The sequence below is a fragment of the Lissotriton vulgaris genome, chromosome 6 (genome assembly GCF_964263255.1).
Source record: "Lissotriton vulgaris chromosome 6, aLisVul1.2, whole genome shotgun sequence".
NCBI lineage: Eukaryota > Metazoa > Chordata > Amphibia > Caudata > Salamandridae > Lissotriton > Lissotriton vulgaris.
The window spans coordinates 1,218,285,947-1,218,309,907 of NC_141694.1; the positions used below are offsets into that span (position 1 = coordinate 1,218,285,947).

At 45.8% G+C, this 23,961-nt stretch overlaps 1 protein-coding gene across 2 annotated transcripts in view; it reads left to right on the forward strand.

Moving 5' to 3' along the window:
- ZDHHC14 (zDHHC palmitoyltransferase 14) overlaps window positions 1–23,961 on the forward strand; it is a 527,275-nt gene that overhangs the window by 323,457 nt on the left and 179,857 nt on the right. The window lies entirely within an intron of this gene.

Sequence of the window (23,961 nt, forward strand, 5' to 3'; positions counted from 1 at the left end):
CATTTGTTGGTACTGCACATGTTTAGTATAAGGTCAAGAAGTCCCTGATCATCATGAAAAAGGAAGATTCTGTAGATCCCGTCCTCATTACTGTGCATGCATCCGATGGTAATCACATCTGGACAGCATAATTTGGTTTTGGTCCCAACATGAATAAGGGCTACACATTTTTCTCCTTTGCTCCCAGCTATGCCACACCCATATTAACCACATGGCTGCTGGGCGTTTTCCCCCCCCTGTGCTGGAAAATGCCATTTTAGTGGCATCATGACGAGCTGAGCTCGTCATCAGCACACGACACCCGTGGGTGATGACAAGCTCAGCTCGTCATCAGCATCGAAAGGGTTAACATTTCAGTTACTTTTTAAGGCATTGGCCTGATTTTCTTAAGCACCTCCACACAATCTGCCTTAATAGCACCAATAGATAAGACGAGCACAATGTAAACGCTGATGAGAAAATAATATTGGCCTCTTTGTGCTTTTAACTCAAATGGACCTACGTGTTGGAGAGCTACAAAATATAAGGTGGTATAAGGAGCGAATTATTGGTGCATCCTTGAATGGTTGAATGTGAATGTCATGAAACCATATCGTTGTAGAGGTAAACTTTGATACGTTCACTATAGTTCTGTTAGTCCTCTTAGTGTTCTGCTTGGGCTTCTTTCTGACTTAGATTCGTGGTAGTAGCGTAGATAGGTCAGATCTCAGCGCGGAGACACACCGTTGTGGTATAAGCAGAAGCTTTCAAAATCCATATATTATTATATAACTTTTTGTCTGATGATGCTTCAAATGTCCATGGTTTTCTCCATTCCTTTGAGATCATACCCTATTTTAGCTTTTGTTTTCTTACACAAGATAATTTGTTGTACATGGGATCAAAGCCTTTAGTGCTGAGCAATAATAAACTATTTAGCCGCAGTAATTGCCTTTTTTTTATAAATGGATATTTTTTCTACAAATGAAAGGTGATAGGTAATGAAAATGATGATTCTGTGATCACGACGTTCCTAAAACACCGACTGGAACACTCACTTTAATTCAGTGGGAGATGTCACCTCCACTCGTCGGTGATGTGATGAATGAGTGTTTGTTACTCTTTTCCTTAGTCGTTTAATGCAACAATGGACTGATATTATTCTTTGTTGACAACACAAACATCAGCTCTAATCACAGTCATTTCCATGCTAAGTCGGGCGAAAACGTCTAATGATCTGCTTCTGAAAAATACATCAATTATTTAATGTATATTGTGTTTTTTTTAACCAAAATGGACTGTTTCTCTTAAATTTATGCATTGATACAAACTGTAATGCGACAAAATACAATGAGCATGAGCTATTTGATTAATTTACACATTTGGCTTTGTAATAAGAGGGTTTGCTGTGGGGAACCTGTTTATTTCGTTAAATTTGCACTGAAGACAGCGATCACCACAAACCTTAGTTAAAACTTTAGCACACTCTCTACAACGGTATCCCTACCGATAACTCCGCCTCCCCTGGAGTTACCAATCATGGGGATACGGATAATTCTAAGGAGACAGTTATTGGGGGGATTGCATGTGGAACCAAGGGTCCCCTTAGAAATGAAGAAATACTCGTGGAAATGGTGATTTCAGGTCTGATTCCACTAGTAATTCCTCATTTTGCCCCAGAAGAGAGTTTAAGTGAAACACAAAAAATCCATAGTGTTCCCACAGAGCTCACATTCCTGATCGGGGAAGTAATTGGCACTACCTGTTCCACCTGAATTACCGTGCACTCCTATTGAGGACAACAATAGCACTGTGCATGTTTGCAGTCTTGTTCCATATGCTCAATATAGTTAAGCTCTAGTAAACCTACTAGTTTGCGGTCAGTGTTGCTGACATCTGCTAATTTCAGACCATTCGATACCGCAATGTTTAAATACAGTGACTGCAGTTGAGCAGGAACTCTCTTTACACAGTGCATATGGGTCATATTGATAGGTGGATCTGGTCTTGCCTATTAGGAAACTGTTGATGCTCATGAGAATGGCTTCAGGTCAAGTAGCTGGATACATTTGAGCCTTATGACCTGCTCCATGGGACCCACGGATTCTTCTACTCTGTATTGGACCTCGCGGATGCACGTCAGTAGAAACCAAATTGCAACAGTTGTACCCACTGCTTCAGTAAAACTAATCGAGTAAATTGCACTGACTCCACTGCTACACCAACAAGGCTTTATTAGGTCTGGGTTTTGACAGTGCAGGTGTCAAACAGATCTATGTCTAACAATTTACATAGAACAGGTTTGTGTTCATCCCTTTCGGTAACTGTGGAGATATTGCCAATCATGCTGTTGCTCAGCCCAGAGGACTGTTTGTCTCTCAAGTAGGGTTGTTGGCTGTTTGGCAGTATCCTTCCGCCACCACTTGTGTGCTTACTTTGAACAGCATGAGGCACTTTTTTTTTTAAAGTAGAGCCCTCTAACCCCTCATTCTGGCTCCGTCTCGTCTGTCTCCCTCGAATGTGCTAACACTGCGTGCGTTAGCACATGAACCTATTGGCTATACATAGTGTTATCTTACATTAGCGTGACACGGGTATGTCAAGCTCGTGCCACGGGAATGTCACGCTCGTGCCTAATTCAAGTAATACTTAAACAAAAGGGGGTGTTGATGGACAGAGTTTCTGAATTAAGCAGAATACTCTCACCCAGTCAAGAGATCAGGGCTTAATCCAACACCGTTTTTTAGCTCACTGCACCATCCCAGCTCAGAACCTGGCTATATGCAAATTAGTCTGTCCCTGGCCCAGTGCATCATGGGAACAGGGCAAACCAAACTACCAAGCCAATTCTTTTACTGGGAAGGAAACAAGCTTCCGGGGACCGGTTTCTGGCATTACAGCCGTCTTCGGCCCGGCTTGCTTGAATCCTGATGGTGCAATGAGCAAGGGACTCACGTCTGAGTATACCCTTCCACGCTTATGGTGGACAAAATAATTAAACAACAGGGGGTGGTGATGGACAGAGTTTCTGAATTAAGCAGAATACTCTCACCCAGTCAAGAGATCAGGGCTTGATCCAACACCGTTTTTTAGCTCACTGCACCATCCCAACTCAGAACCTGGCTATATGCAAATTAGTCTGTCCCTGGCCCAGTGCATCATGGGAACAGGGCAGACCAAACTACCAAGCCAATTCTTTCACTGGGAAGGAAACAAGCTTCCGGGGACCGGTTTCTGGCATTACAGCCGCCTTCGGCCCGGCTTGCTTGAATCCTGATGGTGCAATGAGCAAGGGACTCACGTCTGAGTAGACGGCTGAAATGCCAGAAACCGGTCCCCGGTAGCTTGTTTCCTTCCCAGTGAAAGAATTGGCTTAGTAGTTTGGTTTGCCCTGTTCCCATGATGCACTGGGCCAGGGACAGACTAATTTGCATATAGCCAGGTTCTGAGCTGGGATGGTGCAGTGAGCTAAAAAACAGTGTTGGATTAAGCCCTGATCTCTTGACTGGGTGAGAGTATTCTGCTTAATTCAGAAACTCTGTCCTTCACTACCCCCTGTTGTTTAATTATTTTGTCCACCATAAGAGTGGAAGGGTATACTCAGACGTGAGTCCCTTGCTCATTGCACCATCAGGATTCAAGCAAGCCGGGCCGAAGACGGCTGAAATGCCAGAAACCGGCCCCCGGTAGCTTGTTTCCTTCCCAGTGAAAGAATTTGCTTGGTAGTTTGGTTTGCCCTGTTCCCATGATGCACTGGGCCAGGTACAGACTAATTTGCATATAGCCAGGTTCTGAGCTGGGATGGTGCAGTGAGCTAAAAAACAGTGTTGGATTAAGCCCTGATCTCTTGACTGGGTGAGAGTATTCTGCTTAATTCAGAAACTCTGTCCTTCACCACCCCCTGTTGTTTAACCCTTTCGATGCTGATGACGAGCTCAGCTCGTCATGATGCACGGTTGAGCTGTGCTGATGACGAGCTGAGCTCGTCATGAAACAATGGGAAACAATGACCTGCAGCACAGGAGGGGAAAACACCTAGCAGCCAAGGTGTTAATTATTTTGTCCACCATAAGCGTGGAAGGGTATACTCAGACGTGAGTCCCTTGCTCATTGCACCATCAGGATTCAAGCAAGCCGGGCCGAAGACGGCTGAAATGCCAGAAACCGGTCCCCGGTAGCTTGTTTCCTTCCCAGTGAAAGAATTGGCTTGGTAGTTTGATTTGCCCTGTTCCCATGATGCACTGGGCCAGGGACAGACTAATTTGCATATAGCCAGGTTCTGAGCTGGGATGGTGCAGTGAGCTAAAAAACGGTGTTGGATTAAGCCCTGATCTCTTGACTGGGTGAGAGTATTCTGCTTATTTCAGAAACTCTGTCCTTCACCACCCCCTGTTGTTTAATTAATTCAAGTAATACTTCATCAGTAACGGCGTGTAAAGGAGCGTGACAGGGTTAGGTTGCTATCTAGTATATTTTAAATAGTACATGTTCTGCCTTTGTAACCTCAGTTACATGTGCGCGGGGATGTATTGAGTAAAAGTATGTGACTATATATACATATTTCGGGGGCTAAGATTTTTTTTTCGAAGGGGGGGGCTAATTCTTCAAGCAATAGGCAGAGTGGAGCAGCAGGGGCTCTAGGATGGGGTGAAAAACAACAAGGACCTCATTAACAAGCAAATGGTCTTTTAAAGACCCGCAAAGTGCTCGGGTGCAGGGGGGCTGAAGCCCTTTGAGCCCAATGGGCGCTGCACCCCTGATATATATATATACACACATATACATATATACACTTACATACATACACACACGCACGCAGTTAGTTGCAGGGGATCATTTCGTTGCATGTACGTGTGTGGAAAAAGGTAGGGCTAGGACCTTTCTCAAGATTTGCCCGGCGCTAACCGCCCTTGTGCCATTCAAATTACCAAGCGATGAGGCAGGCGCCGGAGACCAGAAGGCAGGAAACAGAAGTTTTATTCCGACGGAGCAGAACACATCAGATCGGACAACAAGGTATCGTCTCGAGGTGCTCTAACAAGTGAGCTGAGACTCTGTCTTTTATACTTTACAGAACACTTGGCATCACAGTCACAGCATTGTAAAACAAAGAAAAGACATCCTCATAATCCTCGTGTCAATCCTACCCCACATGTGTTCACAATAGGGACCCTTGACCTGCTGATAAGAGGGGAGGGCAATCACGCAGCTGAGTGTTCCGTCAACTGTTTAGAATGTGTGCGCCTGATCATAGCCCAGGGGGTGGGGTGGCCAGGATCAATAGTGGGTCCCTTGAAGAGGAGTGACTTCATACAATAAAGGGCCGTAAATGATATCTCCTGGCTTAGGCGATGGCCTCGGACATGTGTGGTCAGTCGGACTCGGGGGAAGGGGTCATCAAAGGAGTGGTATTCATGCCGCGTGGACAATCGAGCGCGGAGGGAAGGCTTGTCAACAGAGGGGCATTCATGGAGGGAAAGGAGGTTTTGGTCAGGCGCGGCCGTGACTCCCAAGAACAGGGTCTTGCAGAGGAGGAAGGTTTATGACTTGTCCATGTGAGGGAGAAGGAGGGGGGTCAGGGTGCGCGCAGGGTCAGAGTCGCACAGAGAGAGAGAGAGGTCTTATGACCCGTATATGAGAGAACAGGGGCAGTCAGATACAGCTGGGGGCTATGTCAGCTGAGGTGAAGGATGCTTCTTCAAGAGGGAGATGGGGGGGGGGCGGGGCGCCTGGGTCAAGCAAGAGGGTTGCCTTTCATAGCAGGGTCGCGCAGAGTACTGGGTTTCATGGTCTATGCATGTGAGAGTGGGAGGGGGGGTGCTCAAATGCGCGCAGGAGGGAAGCCAGTGATTCTAATGAGTGGGCAAGAGGCCAAGGTACCTAAAATGGCTGTCATGTACATATGGGCACGAGCTTTTACTGGCGGAGTGATACGGTCAATATTTCAGGGTATACGTGGTGCCTACAGGGAGGGGGACGGGAGAGGGCAAATGAACGCTGCTTATGTACATCAATTTTCTATTTTCTACAGTCGCCCCTTTTTACATAACAGAGTTCATTTTTCTAATTGATGGGGGTATATATAAACAACAAAGTTCATTTTCCTATCCTTCCTTGTTAAGGGGCGTACATATAAACATGTGGTTGATGAAATAGCATTTGTCAATACTAACATATTGCATAAAAATCATGAACAGTTGATGTGATGGGCAGAAGGCAGTACATAGGTGCAAACGCACTACATAGCATAAATGCTTCTGACTTTCAAAAACGAATACGACCAATTAACATTTTGACCAAGTAGTTGAGGGAGGAATTCAGTTCAATACGCAAGATCTCTTCGTCACAGTGTCTTTTTATCAGTGAGCCATCACTGGTAGGCTCTAGTCTGTGTCCTTTCGTTGGCGCTGTTGAGCACCGGCGGTGGAGCTATAGGTCCAGCTCGGTTCTATCCTTACGAGTTGCAGGGTGCGGTCAGTCCTCTGCTGTTAGACCACAGTCCTGTTCCCTAACCAATCCTTTGAGTGGCGCCTTAAGCTTGGCACTTATATTTCCGTGGTGTAACCTCATTTCCATCTAGATGCTGTTCTTCCTTTCAGCAGAGAGTTGCATGGAAAAGAGGGTGTGTTGTTTCGATAGTCGATGGGAGTGAGAGGGCGGAGTGGGGGCAGATTTCCCGGGACACACCAAAGGGACCAAGGGAGCAATGGATAACAAGCAAGCAGGCCCATCAATCGGGCTTGAAAAGGGGGGGGGGACGGAGGCTCCAGGCACACGTGGGTTGGCGGACAGAGAGCTTCAGGACAGCCCTTCATCCTTTCTTTTACCGCCTTTGAGAGTGCTGCCTCATCCCGTTTCTTGTTGTGCTGTGGCTCCACCTTTGGTCGAGGTCGCATGTGTCTCATGATCTGCAGCCACGCTGTGCGTCACGTCCGGCCCTTCTCCTCCGGTGATTGAGTATCTTTAAATGGGTAAAAACAAGTTTTAGAGAACTGGCAGGAGAAGAGATTTTTACATTTGAATTCCACCCGCAATCCTAGCACCTAGCGTTATGCTCATTGGTCATAGTCAGAAGTCTGTTACCATGAAGTAAGTAGGTGGGTGTTTCTACTGCGTCCGCACCAAGTCCAATCGGCGTTCGTTCATGACATATATGGACAGAGGTCAGACTCCTGTCACTTGCGTATTTCATCAAAAACCCTAAGATTGACAATATTCAGGGGAGACTCGTCCTTCTAACCCCAGCCTGAACAGTCTTACATTTCCCTTTAGAGCTGGCTAACTCTTTCAAACAGAGCGGGGTGCAATCATTGAAAGACAGGGTCAAACAGGTTTTTCTCGAAGGGCGGCAGTTACTCATGGTCATCGTATATATATCGGGGACAGCAGCCGGGGTCAATCAAGTGGGGCGGGGACGCTTCGGGCATTCGCGCTTGGGTGCAAATGGGTGGGGCAATCTGGGCATTGGGGGTCAATCTGGACCTTGGCGCTTGTCTCTAACAATAAAAAAAAATAAATTGGGATGCCATTGACATATAGTCCCCCTTATAGAAGGGCCAGATTAGGGGATATCAGTCGTCTTACCTGTCCTCTCTTTCTTAGCCAATTCAAGTTCATTCATTTTGTAGAAAGGAGAGGTAGTAATATGGCGAGATACAATCATTTTAGTTTTGGTCAATTTCGCTGAACACCTTCGCGTTCAATAAGTATCCAATCAGACTGGTGCCGACGGGGCACAATATTACCATACAAAAAGGATGGGACAGGGGGACTCTCGTAGGGAGTAAGAGTCGTCCGCAGCCTAAACGAACCATTCGGTACACGTATGACATGTAGAGAGAGAGGGAGAGAGAGAGAGAGAGAGAGAGAGAGAGAGAGAGAGAGAGAGAGACGTGTACGAAAATAGGTCATTTAGTGTGCTCACAACACAGAACGACAGAGGTCAGGTAACACGCAAACGCAGACAGAGGGAAGACATCAACCCGTACATTACATACACACAAACTCAGACAAGGGAAGACAGTACATGTGTTACATACAAAAGAGTTCACGACAAAACATAAAACAGTTATTGGCCAAACAAAAAATTTCCTGCACGCTGCGCATCTTTGGTATCCTATTTATTTACGTGTTGAGCTCTTTTTACCTTTTTCCTCCTTTTCCTCTCGTTTACTATCTTCGCCAGTGTTCTCAGTTGCTAATACTTACACCGCAGTCAGTTGGTCAGGAATTAACTTGGCTGGGCTATTGCCCATAGGTGGACCTTAAACCACTTTTGATTTTCTTCCTTTGGCTGGATGTTCTCCGGGCTGAGGCAACAGAGGGTATCGATCAGGAGAACAGTCGGGCAGTTTCGTTATATCTATAAGGGGGTGAGAAGGAGGTGGTACATTTCGAACATCAACAATATTTCTAACTTCCCAGACGGGTGGTGCCTGGGTACCCTTACCTCAGGACTTTCCCTAGTCCTTTCCCTATCTAATTAAACGTCATAATCGCGTTATCTAGCGTGCTAATTTCGAGTCGATTTTCGTCATACAGTACTCGTCAAGTCTCTATGTCAGTCCATCCTCCCAGTCGCTATGTTCTGAGGAGATACAGTCATGTCAAGTCTACGTCTTTTTAAGAACTTATTGTCATAAGGACCATGCTCATATTCCCTTCTTCCCTTTCTCATCGGCGGTTCGGTCATCGTCCTCCCATACTTCAGCCAAGGTTCCGACGTGACCTGCAGAAGGGAGGAGAAGAAGTGGGGGGGGGGGTGCAGCATTCAAAACACATCAGCGCGCATAAATCCGGAAATGTTTTTACCTACCACATACTCGACCTATCTCCACGTAGTGCATTTCTTTACCATCTCGGCGTTTAAGCCCAGAGGGACCAGTAAGGTCGGATAGATAATTATTGACGATCTGCGTATCTACATGAGTTACTTGGTCGCAACCCCTTTTGTTGGGTGTAAGGGTGGCGGTCAGGTGGCATTTCTGTGATGTCGTTTTAAGGCTTCCAAAACACTTTTCCGGCTGCCTGTGACACATAATGTAGCTGCTAAATATCGGGTCCTTTTTAACCTTCAGCCTTCATCATACTTTCTCGTTGCTCACAGTAGTAATACATTCAAAACCCATTAATGCAACCGCTACAACTATGCTTTCGTTTTCAAGAATACCTTTAATAAAAAGTGCTGGTGTATAAATACAGGCCTACAACCCAGTGGACCGGCCACGGAGCAGATTGGAACTGTACATAGAAAGAACAAAGTTGGTGGTAGTTCATTGCATAAAGTGCGGCAGTGCAATAAAATCGTATAAAACTTTACTACAGAGCAAGCATGATGCATGTCAAGGATTCAGTCGTATTAAATTAATTCATTATCCAGATGCTCGTTTACTGTCTAAATTACACCAATTCATTGTTCCCATTCATAATCAGTACCCACCCTAAATCAGTTCACTTTCAAAACACATGATCAATATCTGTATTGCTTTCTTCTCTAAGCACATAATCACTATCCATCTTATCGACTTTCATTGTCCAAAAATGCATACATATCTCAGAGCATCAATATTCGAGCAATCCGGGTGAACAGGGAGTTCGAAAGTTCGGTTTCGTGTATCGGCGCCATTTTGGGCGAGGTCAGGCAGGTTCCGGTATAGTCAGAATGTCTCCGATGACTCATGGTTGGACCAGAACCTTCCGTTGGCAGTTTAAAATGTTTTTCGCAATGTGGTAACAGTCTAACAATATGGACCATCAGTCAAAGAGTGGGGAGGGCAACAACAATTTTCCTACCGGGTCATTCTGGTGTTCCACCGGAACTGGACAAGTCTGTACTTTGGCTGTGTTTTTAGCCATTTCCAAACTGAGGCTGGCGCCGGCAGGAGTGCGTCGATGTTGCGGGTCCCAGTGAGGGGGACGGAGGCACCCATGCAGAGGGGTCGGGGGCCCCCCGGCTCTTATAGAATCTTCAAGGTTGAGGAGAGACAGCATGGGGCATGTGCCCGCCCCGGGCAAAAGACCGCTTTTCGATGTGGACCCTCTTTAAGTAAGAGCGTTGGGGTGTCGCTGGAAGCCTCCACCTGGAGGGAGGTGGGGGAGGCTCGTTCGCGCCACCTCCCCCTTCCAGCGACCCCTCGCCGATCCTCGGCTCCGCCGTTTCGATATTGGCCGTGCCGGCTATTGAAGATGGGGGGGGGGTCGGTGGCTGAGGCAAGACAGCCCCCCCCCCCTTTTTGACATGTGGCGGGACTACCTGTAACTGTCCAGGCGTTGTCGTGTGGCTGGGCTACCTGCAACTCCCAGGCGTGGACATGTGGCGGGACTACCTCCAACTCTCCAGGAATTTGAAATGTGGCGGGACTACCTGTAACTATCCCGGCGTCGGCATGTGGCGGGACTACCTGCAATTGTCCAGGCGTCGACATGTGGCGGGACTACATGTAAGCGCCGTCGTTCTTGTTTTTGGCTTCGGCCTTCTTCGCGGGCCGGACCAGGCGAGAGACAGAGGGGGGGGGGTGGTCGGTGGCTGAGGCAAGACAGCCCCCCCCCGTGGCCTGCAGGGCAGCAGAAGAGGAGAGAAGGAGAGGCCATCACCGTTTTCTGGGCCGTCCGCCCCACAGCCTCCCCTTCCGACTGCGTCCAGGCGAGCCCCGCATGCCTCGAGGCCTCGCCTACCGGATGGGCGTATCCGCGGACCTGTGGCACTTCGGGAGTTTCCGGAATGGGGGTAGGTACCTATTGATTTGTATCTATTTCATGTGACCGTTATTTGGGCGTGGTGGGCAATGAGGCAGACATGTTTAGGGCAGGAATAGGCAACGGAACCTAGTTACCTCGTGGCTTGCCTTGGTGTCAAGCTTGTCTTCCCTTGCCATTTTTATGTTTCTTATTACGGGTTATTTCTAACGTTTCTTATTTTATTTTTAGCGAAGTTGATAACTCCTCAGTGGCCTACTGATTTCGCTCAACTCTTTTTCTTTTATTTTTATGCCATAACCTATTATAAGCTATAGCGACTAGTCCACACTTTAATGAACAGGTCCTTATTAGATGTGCCCTCCAGTGGAGCTGGATGGTTTGACTCTAATAAGCGGTCCGGGCTAAACAGGCTACCAACCAGTGGGGAGAAGATAGGCATGACGGATTACAACGGGGACAAAAGTCTGCACTACCTATCTTATCACGGCGGACAAAGACTAGACAGAATATTTCTATTCTACGTTGTTTGGAGGCCGTGAATACCTCAAAAGAACCAATACCGAATAATCGGTCAATCAAACAATCCAGTGGGGAGAATAAGTGGGCACGAAAAGTTATCGTTACCCACTCTTTCTCTACCTGCAAAGAGAGACCTTGTTCTTCCCTGTTTGCAGACAAAGAATCTCCAGGCAATAATCCACGAACGACAGTTCGGGAAACAGTGGGGGAGGAAGATAGGCACGACGGATTACAATGGGGACAAAAGTCTGCGTTACCTATCCTTCACTGCTTGCAAAGAGAGAGCCTGTTTGTTTTTCCCCGTTTGCAGACAGTGAATCTCCAGAGGGTTTCAACAAAGCGTAATACTAGTATTATCCAAACAAAACAATCTTTTTTTCAATTTGTCGTGTTTACACGACCTTACCCGGACCGCATGGACGGTTTCCTGTCCTCTGGATCCAGCGCCCGATCGTCCTCTCTCCTTCGTGATGCCCGTGGCACTCTTGATGGTTCCCAGTCAGGACCGTAGATCACTCGAGAGAGGTCTGTTCAGAACTAGTGAAGGTCGGATGATCGGCTGTCAGACGAGGGTCTATCAGACACGAGCTCTTCCCGATCGTTGCAGTCGTTCACTCTGTCGTCAGGACCTCTCCCACTGGATCCACGTGTCGCTGATGGGCCCCACGCTTTGGGACGCCAATTGTGGAAAAAGGTAGGGCTAGGACCTTTCTCAAGATTTGCCCGGCGCTAACCGCCCTTGTACCATTCAAATTACCAAGCGATGAGGCAGGCGCCGGAGACCAGAAGGCAGGAAACAGAAGTTTTATTCCGACGGAGCAGAACACATCAGATCGGACAACAAGGTATCGTCTCGAGGTGCTCTAACAAGTGAGCTGAGACTCTGTCTTTTATACTTTACAGAACACTTGGCATCACAGTCACAGCATTGTAAAACAAAGAAAAGACATCCTCATAATCCTCGTGTCAATCCTACCCCACATGTGTTCACAATAGGGACCCTTGACCTGCTGATAAGAGGGGAGGGCAATCACGCAGCTGAGTGTTCCGTCAACTGTTTAGAATGTGTGCGCCTGATCATAGCCCAGGGGGTGGGGTGGCCAGGATCAATAGTGGGTCCCTTGAAGAGGAGTGACTTCATACAATAAAGGGCCGTAAATGATATCTCCTGGCTTAGGCGATGGCCTCGGACATGTGTGGTCAGTCGGACTCGGGGGAAGGGGTCATCAAAGGAGTGGTATTCATGCCGCGTGGACAATCGAGCGCGGAGGGAAGGCTTGTCAACAGAGGGGCATTCATGGAGGGAAAGGAGGTGTTGGTCAGGCGCGGCCGTGACTCCCAAGGACAGGGTCTTGCAGAGGAGGAAGGTTTATGACTTGTCCATGTGAGGGAGAAGGAGGGGGGTCAGGGTGCGCGCAGGGTCAGAGTCGCACAGAGAGAGAGAGAGGTCTTATGACCCGTATATGAGAGAACAGGGGCAGTCAGATACAGCTGGGGGCTATGTCAGCTGAGGTGAAGGATGCTTCTTCAAGAGGGAGATGGGGGGGGGCGGGGCGCCTGGGTCAAGCAAGAGGGTTGCCTTTCATAGCAGGGTCGCGCAGAGTACTGGGTTTCATGGTCTATGCATGTGAGAGTGGGAGGGGGGGTGCTCAAATGCGCGCAGGAGGGAAGCCAGTGATTCTAATGAGTGGGCAAGAGGCCAAGGTACCTAAAATGGCTGTCATGTACATATGGGCACGAGCTTTTACTGGCGGAGTGATACGGTCAATATTTCAGGGTATACGTGGTGCCTACAGGGAGGGGGACGGGAGAGGGCAAATGAACGCTGCTTATGTACATCAATTTTCTATTTTCTACACGTGGTTGCTGCTGAGCTCGACTGCTGAAATAAAGAACTGTTTTCTATATGGAAATACTTACGTTTCCCCTGGATGCTATTTCGTGGAGTACCTTTGAAGATTTGCTACAATTGGCTTTGCCAATTCCTGTTTACACAAGTACCAAGCTTTGTGAAACGTTTCCATTTTTATATGACCTCAAATAGTCTGCATACATTCCGTACTCATCCTGTGAGTCTTTTGCTGTGTCACACAAGGTCGGATTCCACTGCAGAAGAGTAAATCATTTTAACTTCTATTTATAAATGGTAGTGGTCAGCTGAAAGCAGGCATCGCAAGGCAAACGTATGTATCAAGCTCATCAAATCGTTTAGATTACAAGACGTATATCACAAGGGCCACGGCGACAGCCCCGGGGAGGTTTGCACAGTAGGCAATAAATTGAAGGCTTGTCAGTAGAATAAAAATGCGTGTTTTACATTGGGAACGTGACAGAATATGTCCTTGCAAAACATCAGCAGAAGGTGAAGCCGATGAACTGATGAAAATGTAGCATAATGGGCTGGATTTCAGTATCAGATCGAGGCCTCTAGCGCTGAAGCGGTCATGTGAAAGTCTGGCCATGTTCGGCAAACTAGTTAATGTGTGATGTAATGTAGACTGAGCCATGTCATGGGTAGGGGATCATCGCAGTGACATCTCAAGGAGAATGCAAGCACTTCAATGCACTGTGGCATACCCGCATTGTGATGTGAAATTATGCGATGCAGTTTTTATTACAGAGTATGTGTTTTCAGTAGTGGCTTATGCATCGATTCCAAGGAGGTCAGAAAAGGTTAGATCATTTCCATTTGGAGTAAATGACTTCTACTCCAAGTTTTTCACTTAGAAATGGGGCTTAACCTACTCACAAAGCATGCCCAAACCAATCTCCCAATCCATCCCATACAAAACTCATATATTCCTACATAAACATAAATGGTCAGTTCATGCAGAGTGCTAATCTGTGCGTGAGGAGCAACAAAGAAGGAAGATGGTTGCATGTTCTGGTAACTGATACTTGTTTTGGAATGTTTGAAGTTCTGACTCTATTTTAATGTTCCAACTTGGTCACTGCTGTGTGTGGTGGCAACAAAGAGGATGTAGCCTCTAGGCCTTGCCATAACCAGTGATTAAAAGAGTGGATTCTGCATGCTTTGCGGCAACCGACATGGTAGGTGGGACGCGAAGTCGACGGACAATGGACTAAGTACAATGAAATAAATAAATAAATAAATAATAATACTGATTCCCTTGTTTGTCAACTCCCCCCCCCCCTGCAGCGCACCGCCTCACCACGCTTACCTGTGCCAACCGCCGCTGTGCTTTGCTGAATTCTTTCATGGAAAAGCAGCAGAAGTTAGTGCTTATAGTTTAAAATAATGAAGTGCCAGGGCCCAAAATATTTCTTGGGAGTCCAATGCAGGTGGTGACACCCCAGGTCCTGCCACTGCTGCCAAATACCAGCAGTAACTATGTGATAGTTAAAAAAAAATGCATTAAATTGCCCATGAAAAATTGTGGTAGAAAGAAGAAATAGACACACAGCGCCAACGTGGTGGATAAATATGAGCCGGTGCCTAGGAAAAGGACTAGCCAAAACTGGCACAAATTAAGCACTGACATGGGTGCTATAATTATTGCAGGATTTGGGCTTTCTAATTGCTATGCAAGCTCCTTTTTACACAGGGATTGAAATTCACCCCCTTCCTTTTAATCAGGGCCAGAGGCTCTCCACGGAGAGGCCAGGGGTGAGGATACAATCTGTATGATTTTGAAGATGATACTCTGTCAGAGGGGGTACTCAACGTACCCACCAAGCCTGTGTGGGAATGATGTAAGTTACAGGTTGTCTTTTGGGTGTTTTTGCAGAGGGGGTTCGGACCCTGAAGCACTCCCCCTAACTCCCAAATAGAGTAAAATTATATGAAATACATCTGATTCAGTGGAACTATGTTTGCACGAAAATTGAGAACTGAGTTTGAAAATGTACTGAGTTACTAGCGAGATACTGTGGATTATTAATTACCTGATAGAACCAGTGTCTCTTAAAAACACAAGAGGTTGTTTTCTAAGAGTGAGAATAAGTCAGAACAAGTTGAGATTTGTATTTAGTGATATGTATCTGGAATCCCTATGTACTAGGGGCTTCATTCACAAAAAAATGACGCAGAGCGGCACAGCAAGCCATTTTGCTGTGCGAGTAGCATTATTTTAAAAGCACAGGGATACATTGTATTACCAACAATATGACGCATCCATGCGCTTCCCTCTGTGCTAGCGCACAATTGGTTTCCCTGCTTCAGCGCAGGCACCCTGGTGTCATGTTGCAAGGGTGCTTGCGTTGTAGGGATGATTTTTTTGTGCAAGAAGGGACACCTTCCTGCACATAAACAATCATTTATGGCATTCTCTTCTTTCTATCCGTGCTGCTGCAGGATGCATAGAAAGGGGGAAAAAACAAGAAAAATACAAGTATTTTTACTCATTGTGCCACTTCATCTCCTCCCTAAAGGAGGCGTAGTATTCCGACGCATTCCCAGCTTTACAAAACGTTGTAAATCTGGGAATGCATTAGGTTCCATCGATGTTGCGTAGGTACACCCACAACAACATCCATTGAGCGCCCCTTTCCCACAGAGTAATGTGTGAAAGCGGCCCATATTTACAAGGCCTTGAAAAGTCACATAGGGTGAATTTATGTCGCCTTCGGCGCGTCAAAAAAAGTGATGAACCGGCAGCGCCAGGTTTCTTGGGAAATATTCTTATAATATTTTGAAAATGCAACACATGAAAAATAATTTCTTGAGTCAGCAAGGCAGGTGAAGACGGCCCCTGAAGCAAATCAAGGATCGCTACCCAAGCTCCCTGAGGCAATTGGTTCAACTAGAAACTACCAGCAACTATGGGAAAGTCTTTGTATGCTACTGATTGCTCTTGTTGTAAACCGAATAATGCTGAGCAAACCTACAGTTGCTGAAATTACTGTAGGACAAGCCTTTCACAAAGTGAAACATATTGAACAACAAGGGAATCAAAACTAAGTTGATTATTGAAGTAAACTAGCCAGGGATGAAGGAACAACAAAATATCCAGCTTATCTCCATTTTACAAATAATGAAATTATCTGAAATGTAAGTGTCTTTGATGTTGTGATCTCTGGTGACTATATAGGTTTGATGAGCACAACCAGAGAAAACACTTAATTGGAACTACCAACCACTAGAGCTGTTGCCTTTGAATCCAGAGCAAACACTCCTGGAGGCAGTCATGCAAAATAGGAACCCCCATGCTCACTGCTACAGCAATTATACACTTTTATTACTGTTGTGCTACACTCTTGAACAGAAGAATGGGACCTGGACCCTAAGCTAAATGGAAAGGATCGGAGGTGCAGACTGGATCTGGAGGTACCCAACTTCATTGTTTGTCAGGAGCCACAACCTGGTCCAGAGTTTTCAGCTGAAGAAGTACAGGACAGGGGAGACATTAAGAATGGCATAACCAGATAGTCTGGCATCTCTCTGTGAACACTTTGAAGATCTTGTGACAGAAGCACTGCCAGGAATTCTGGGGTTAATATTGTTTCGAGCTCAAAGGAAAAAGTTGTCCTGATAGATGAAAATATTTTTGTTGCACATTTTGTAGTCATAAATGTCATCTAATCAGGGTTTGGAACACAGAAATGTTCAGTGGAATACATTGCTAGTATTAGGGCACAGAACCACAAAATCACATCTTTATTTTCTCCCCATTTCCCCTTTGCCTTATATGTAAGTGTCATGCCATCCTCATCACAATGGCCACCTATCAGTGTTTATTAGACCCTTCTCTGGAAACATCTTTCATGGAGCTCATATTTATACGACTCTGCTTAGAAATTGTATATAGGCATAGCTCTATCTCAGAATACTAGTTTGATGTTAAATGGTCTTCTATTCAGACACGTTCGGGTCTCCTGTAGTTCACCTTTCTTCGCAATTGATAATGGCGACAAAGGCTTTGTTTATGCTCCCTGCCCCCCTCTCCAAACAAAACATGGACCTTATGAGAGACCCTTGATTATGAGCTATTCCAGACAAAATACACAAAGTAGTTCATGCATCAAGAAAAAATATGTGCCATTGTCCCTTACCTGTCACATCTCATGCATTCTAAGCCCTAGCATCTTGTAAATGTAGATTGTTTAGCCGACTTATGGTTTAAAACAAATAGCACAAAGTAATAGTGTAAAGATAAAAGTCCACACTAAAGGTATGTTGAAAAACATTTAATCAATTTTCAGTATCTCGCAAGGCCCTGGAAGCCACACGTGCCACAATACACTGCTTACCCTGATCCCTTTGCATCAGCACACCTCCCAATCCACAGTTACTAGCATCCACCATTAGCACACATTTCTTCCCAACAATGAAAGGCTTGAGGCATGGTGCATTCACAATCAACCTCTTAAACATTTCAAACGCCGCAGACATGTTAACTGTCCATTCAAACATAGAAATTATTTTCAGCAAACACTTGAAGGGACCCACTTTAGATGCATAGTTGGGGATAAATATAGCATAAAATTCAGTCAAACCAAGCGAAGCAACTATCTGCTCTTTGCAACTAGGAGCTGGTGCTTTGGTAATGTTTTTGTTGCTCTTGGATTTAATGCCTGCACTGCTGGTGCGATGCCCTAGATACTCCACTTTTTTTTTCAGCTTGCATTTCCCCGCATGCAGTGTAAGCCCTTTTGATTAGAAGGGCACCAACACTTTCTTCAAATTGCAGTCGTGCTTAAAGCATTTGGACCAAAGACCAATATGTCGTCTTGGAAAGTGACAGCACCACTTAGGCCTTCTAGTGTCTCATTCATTGACCTTTAAAACACAGAAGCCGCACTAGCCAAACCAAAAGGCATACCACAGAACACATTGTGTTACATTCGTGTCTATTTCATATGATGCTGACCAATGGGGGTTATGTAGTGGTTTGGCCCGCGTGGTGTAGCATTCTTCAAACCACAGCGGTTTGTGGATATATGGTGAAGCAGTGGCAATTGTGAGCAGATGAAGTCTGGACTTGAAACTGGAAACATGTTACTAATCGATTCAACTTTTTTATTTTCCCCATACCTTTCATGTGCACTTTCATCTATACACTATCTCATCCTCGTCACCAGTGTAAGGATGAAGGTCCACACAAAAGTTATGGTGAAAAACGATGGATCCATTAGTAACATGTTTCAGTTACAAGTTCAGACTTTGTCTGCCGACAACTGCCACCACCCCATCATATATTCACCAACTTCTGTGGTTTGAAGAATACTCCGTTACACGGGCCAAACCACTACATAACCCCCTACTGGCCATCCTCAAATGAAATAGACACAAGTTTGACACAGCGTGTCCCGCTCGTGTCTACTCACAAAACAACAACGCACAAGCGTGACAGACATAAGGTGCTCATGCACACAACCAACAGCGTTTTTGTTCTTCTCTATCCAAAGGAACCTCATGTATAAACAAAAATAAATATCTCATAATGTTGAGACTGGATCACTCCCTGTATATTTTCTAATCCCCAGACTTAAACTACGATCTTTTCATAGAAAGGAAAAACTGACTGGTCTCTCACCCCTCCCTCGGTGTTATGCTCTCATGAGGAGTCTGACAAACCTGTCAGAGAACCTTTCATTTGCAGTTAAAGAGGAAAAGATCTGTCCTGAACCCCAAAATTAGAATACACACAATAATTGGTATTATTCTGCATTTTAAGTGCTATTTTCCTACAAATAATATGAGTGATAGTTATAGCAGTGATTATTTTTTAATTTAAAAAAATCCTTTATTGGTATTTTTAATCAATAGACTTCACAAATGATACATGATACAGTACTAATCATAGTCATACAGTGGGTAACAAACACATCCCAATATATAAACATGGATCAAACGTGTGGTAGCATCTCACACAATATTATGAAGGGTAGAGCGGGGTATCAAATAAAGGGAAGTAAGAACAAGATAGACTGTAATCCCTTTGTTTCGTTAAGGAAAAGCCAATGTATTTATCATAACTTGAAAAAACAAATCAATAACATCAAAAACTGCCTAGCTGGTGCTGCCCAGGGCAGCTAACAGGAACTATGGAATTATAAGTGGTAGGAGTATGTCACAACCTGGGGGGTGTAAACTAAAAGGTGCTCCAGGGGGGACGGGACAAGTGAGCGGGGAGAACCCAAATGCACCTCAACCTAGGGGGACGCCAAGCCCCTTTTGGTGTCCGTGAACCATGCATGTATGGGTCTAACAGTGGGTCAATTTAGGCATCCATCTGGCTCCCCGTGGCAGTCTCCACAGTCTGGGGTAAGGGTGCACATGCAGGCTGTCAAACAACTTAAGAACGTAAGTGTTCCACATTGTGGTTGCTCCACCTCCATCTCGCGTCATTGTGTCCGCTTCTGCCAGAGCCCATTTATGAATCACATGGAGCCAATTCTTAATCGTGGGTAGGAGAGAGGCCTTCCATTTCATGGCAATTAAGCGCTTGAAGAGGACCAGTGCCAAATCAACAAGCTTCAGGTAGTGTTTATAACGCTTAGTGCATTGCGTAATCCCTAGAAGGCAAAGGAGTGGGTCCGGTGACAACTGGACATCGATCATCGATCATACCTGTGCCAGTACCTGGGTGCAAGTGTGCAGCAGCGGCAGGCATTCCCAAACCATGTGTATAAATGTGGCATCCGTGTGGCCACATCTCGGGCACTCAGGAGACACTGCAAGGAACATTTTGCGGAGGCAGTGTGGTGTGAGATAAGTTTGATGCAAATAATTAAATTGCCTGAATTTTAGACAGGCATTACTTGAAACTCACGTCACCTGCTTCAAAGCCCTGGTCCATTGCTTTGAGGTTAACTCTGTGTCCTGGGTTAAGAGATCAGGGCACTCCCCCTGAAAAACCACATATATTACTAAAATCGCTTGACGGCCAGGCCCATGTATCAAGAATCATTGCAATACTAGGTGCAGTGGAGGCTCAGCCTGCCCCGGAGCCCATACTTCCCCATTTACTGCCATGAGAGCATTATGTGTTAGAAAGAGACCGTCTCCAAGCCCATAAAGTTCCTCCTGGGTCTGGAAGGATAGTGTAGTACCATAGCTGATAGTCCTCCAATTGGGTGTTACCGGACTGTCTCCATGGAAAGGGATCATGAATCCCCATCACAGTTTGAAAAGTGGGCACACTCCAGAGGGGCAGCTGTGGAGCATAAGCGGTCATAGCATGCCTAGGTTGTATATATTATTTACAAACAAGCTTGGCAACGTGAGAGAGTAGACCCAGTCCTCAGGGCAGTGTTCCCGGAGAGAAAAGCCAATCCAGTATGTTCATGCTCCTCAGGTCCATTTGGACCATGTTGCCCTCCGCTGTTCCATCTCTGGTCAGCCAGCGCATTTGCCATTGCAATTGTTGTGCCACTGCAAAATATAACTTCGGATCCGGAACTCCATGTCCCCCCCCACCCCCAAGCATGGAACACTGAAGCAGGGAGAATGAGACCCGCTTCCAAGTAGGTCCCCATACAAATTCAGACTCCAGGCTCCTCAGTGATCTAAAATAAATGTTGGTTTTAGTACTGGTAGAGCTGTAAAGAAATAAGAGCCTCCGAAGAACCACCATTGTGGCCACCGACACCCTGTCCATCGGTGAGAGAGGCAATTGGGTCCAGAAGTGCATGGACTGGCAAATCAAGGTGAAGGCCTTACCATGATTTCTAACTAGTAGATCCTGATCATTATGGTAGACAGTTACACCAAGGTAAAAAAAAGTGGCAAACCTCCAAGGGAGGTGCCCCGTACCCAGCTCCTTCCTGCACTCTGGCTCAATTTGGCATAAAGGGTAGATGCAAGATTTACCCCAGTTAACCCAGAGGCCTGTCATCTCTCCAAAGAGATCAAGCATGTCCTAGGGGAATGGTAGTGAGTGTGAATGGTCTCTCAGATTTATGAATACATTGTCTGTATATGCAGATACAGTGTGCCAGTCCAGCCCCATCTTAATAGTCCTGAGGGAGCCTCTGGCACACAGAAAGGTAGCAAGTGGCTTCATGGCGAGTGCGAAAAGCACTGGAGACAAGGAGCACCTCTGACGGTTCTCTCTGTCTATGGAGAAAGACCATGAGATCTGAAGACTAGTGATTACCCGCACCCCCAGGGTGATATACAAGAGCCTGTTCCAACCCAAGAAGTTAGGATCTATCCCAAAAACCTCCAAAATCTGAAGCAGATAAGACAATCTGAGCATGTCAAATGCTTTTTCAAAATCCAGGGGTACCACCAACGAACGTTGAGCTTCCCCAGACATTTCATCCATGATATGACATAAACGTTGAATGTTGGAGGACGCTTTCCATGTAGCTGACGGAAATGTAAAAAAGAGTGAATCTTTTATACACACCGAATATGTTTCATTTCACATCCCTAGCCTAATAAATGGTTATGTTATAACTATGATGTGCAGTGCAGTATATTTTAGAATACCTGGGCTAAGTCATTCACCACGCCACATCTGTTGGACCTGCAGTTGGAGATTCGTCTTTCAGCAACCCTAAAAAAATCAGTCTATCTGCCTTATCTCACCACAATTACTGGTTCCTTATATACCTTTTGTTGCTCTTGCCTTGGCAGCGCATACGCTGTATGCGCTGTCTCAGCAAGACCTAAAGTAATCTCTATATGTTGGCAAGCAGCGGGTAGTTTCTCCTGCCTCTCGCCATTTGCTAAATGTTGTTATCGCTTTTTCTACCTGCTGTATACACCCTCAGGTGTGCGTATTTCTCTGCATGTTTCTCTCTGGGTGTGTGCGTGCATGGTTCCAGGTGTGCTTTGTGTGCACCAATGTATAAATATGTTTTGTGTGCCCTAACTGCGTGTGTGCATGTGTCTGCTTGTGAGCGGTCCTTCGTCTTCTGGGTGTTTGTGTGCCTTTGTGTGCTTGTGGGTCCGTCAGTGTGTGCATGCATGTGTGCGTGAGGGCCTGCATTTGTGCATGTGTGCGTTTTTGCGTGTGCCTGCACACATCCCTGTCTCTGAACCAGGAAGCCGAAAAAGAAAACAAGGGAACCCTACTCACGACGGAACCAGGGTGATTAAATATTTTAAGAAAATATGGTTCCTGTGGAAAGGATACTTAATATTGATTGATAAGACAAAGCGAAAATCGCATATATAGACAGGGATTAGGTGGGATGTCAGATAGAGACTCAAACGCACTGATTAATTTGTACAATAACTGTATTGAAAAACAGAATTTTGTTATATACAAAAGCAACCAATTTCTTTTTTTCAAATATTTTCTTTTCATATGTTATGTATTTGAAAAAAAGAAATTGGTTGCTTTTGAATATAACAAAGTTTATTTGAAACCTTGCACATATTGTTTCACAAATGTTATTCATATGCCTTGGTTCCTAATTTCACTTGGGACACAATACACGACTGTAAATACTTGTTGTAGAACTTTTCACAAATAATTCTTTAAAAATTCTGAACTATGAAGCAGCAGTAAAACACACAAGATGATCCTGGCTGAAGACGGCTGATAGCCTGACACCGGTCCTAGGATGCTTGATTCCGGTCCAGGGAAGACATGTCTTGGCAGTTCGAGCTGGACTGTTCCCATGAGGCACAGGGTCAAGACTGATTTGCATATGGCCATGTCTGAACTGGGGTGGCTTGGTGCGCAGAATAACAATGGATTAAACCCAAATCTGTGACTGGGGGTGAATGTTTTGCCATTGTGCAACATTCCGTCGATCATCTTGTGTGTTTTGCTGTTCACCCTATGTGGGAAGGGTATGCCCAGACGTGGGTCGGTGCTCACTAAGCCACCTGAGTCAAGCTATCCTGGCTGAAGATGGCTGATAGCCAGAAACCGGTCCTAGGATGCTTGATTCCGGTCCAGGTAAGACATGGCTTGGCAGTTCTGGCTGGACAGTCCACATGAGGCACTGGGTCAAGACTGATTTGCATATGGCCTTGTCTGAACTGGGGTGGCTTGGTGAGCAAAATAACGATGGTTTAAACTCAGATCTGTGACTGGGGGTGAATGTTTTGCCATTGTGCAACATTCCGTCCATCATCTTGTGTGTTTTGCTGTTCACCGTATGTGGGAAGGGTATGCCCAGACGTGGGTCCCGTGCTCACTAAGCCACTGGAGTCAAGCTATCCTGGCTGAAAACGGCTGATAGCCAGAAACGGTCCTTGGATGCTTGATTCCGGTCCAGAGAAGATATGGCTTGGCAGTTTGGGCTGGACTGTTCCCATGAGGCACAGGGTCAAGACTTATTTGCATATGGCCATGTCTGAACTGGGGTGGCTTGGTGAGCAAAATAACGATGGATTAAACCCAGATCTGTTACTGGAGGTGAATGTTTTGCCATTGTGCAACATTCCGTCCATCATCTTGTGTGTTTTGCTGGAAACACCAGTGCAATACTGTTCCAGTATCTTGAGCAGGGGTTTCAAAAAGTCTATCACTTGACCGGCGGCCCATTACACCTCCAAGAGAGTCTCCGTGCTGCAATCTCTGCTGAGCATCACACCCAAGCACCGCAGTGACTCGGTACAGTACCAGTGCGTCACTTCTGCTGAATGTCTAAGAGGGTCTCACTGCTGTAACCTGTGTTAAGCACAAATTCTACATGTGTTTACATCTAATATTCATCGGTACTGATGTGTGATTTCAGTCCATGAACTCCTTTTGCGAAAAAACAATAACAACATGTTAATAAATATCTGACATGATTTCAACATGCCTCTTGCTTCTTAGATATGACACTCTCATGGGAGATGTAGTAATCATGGGTATATATTGTTCACTGTGTGGTCCCCTTGACTACATAGCC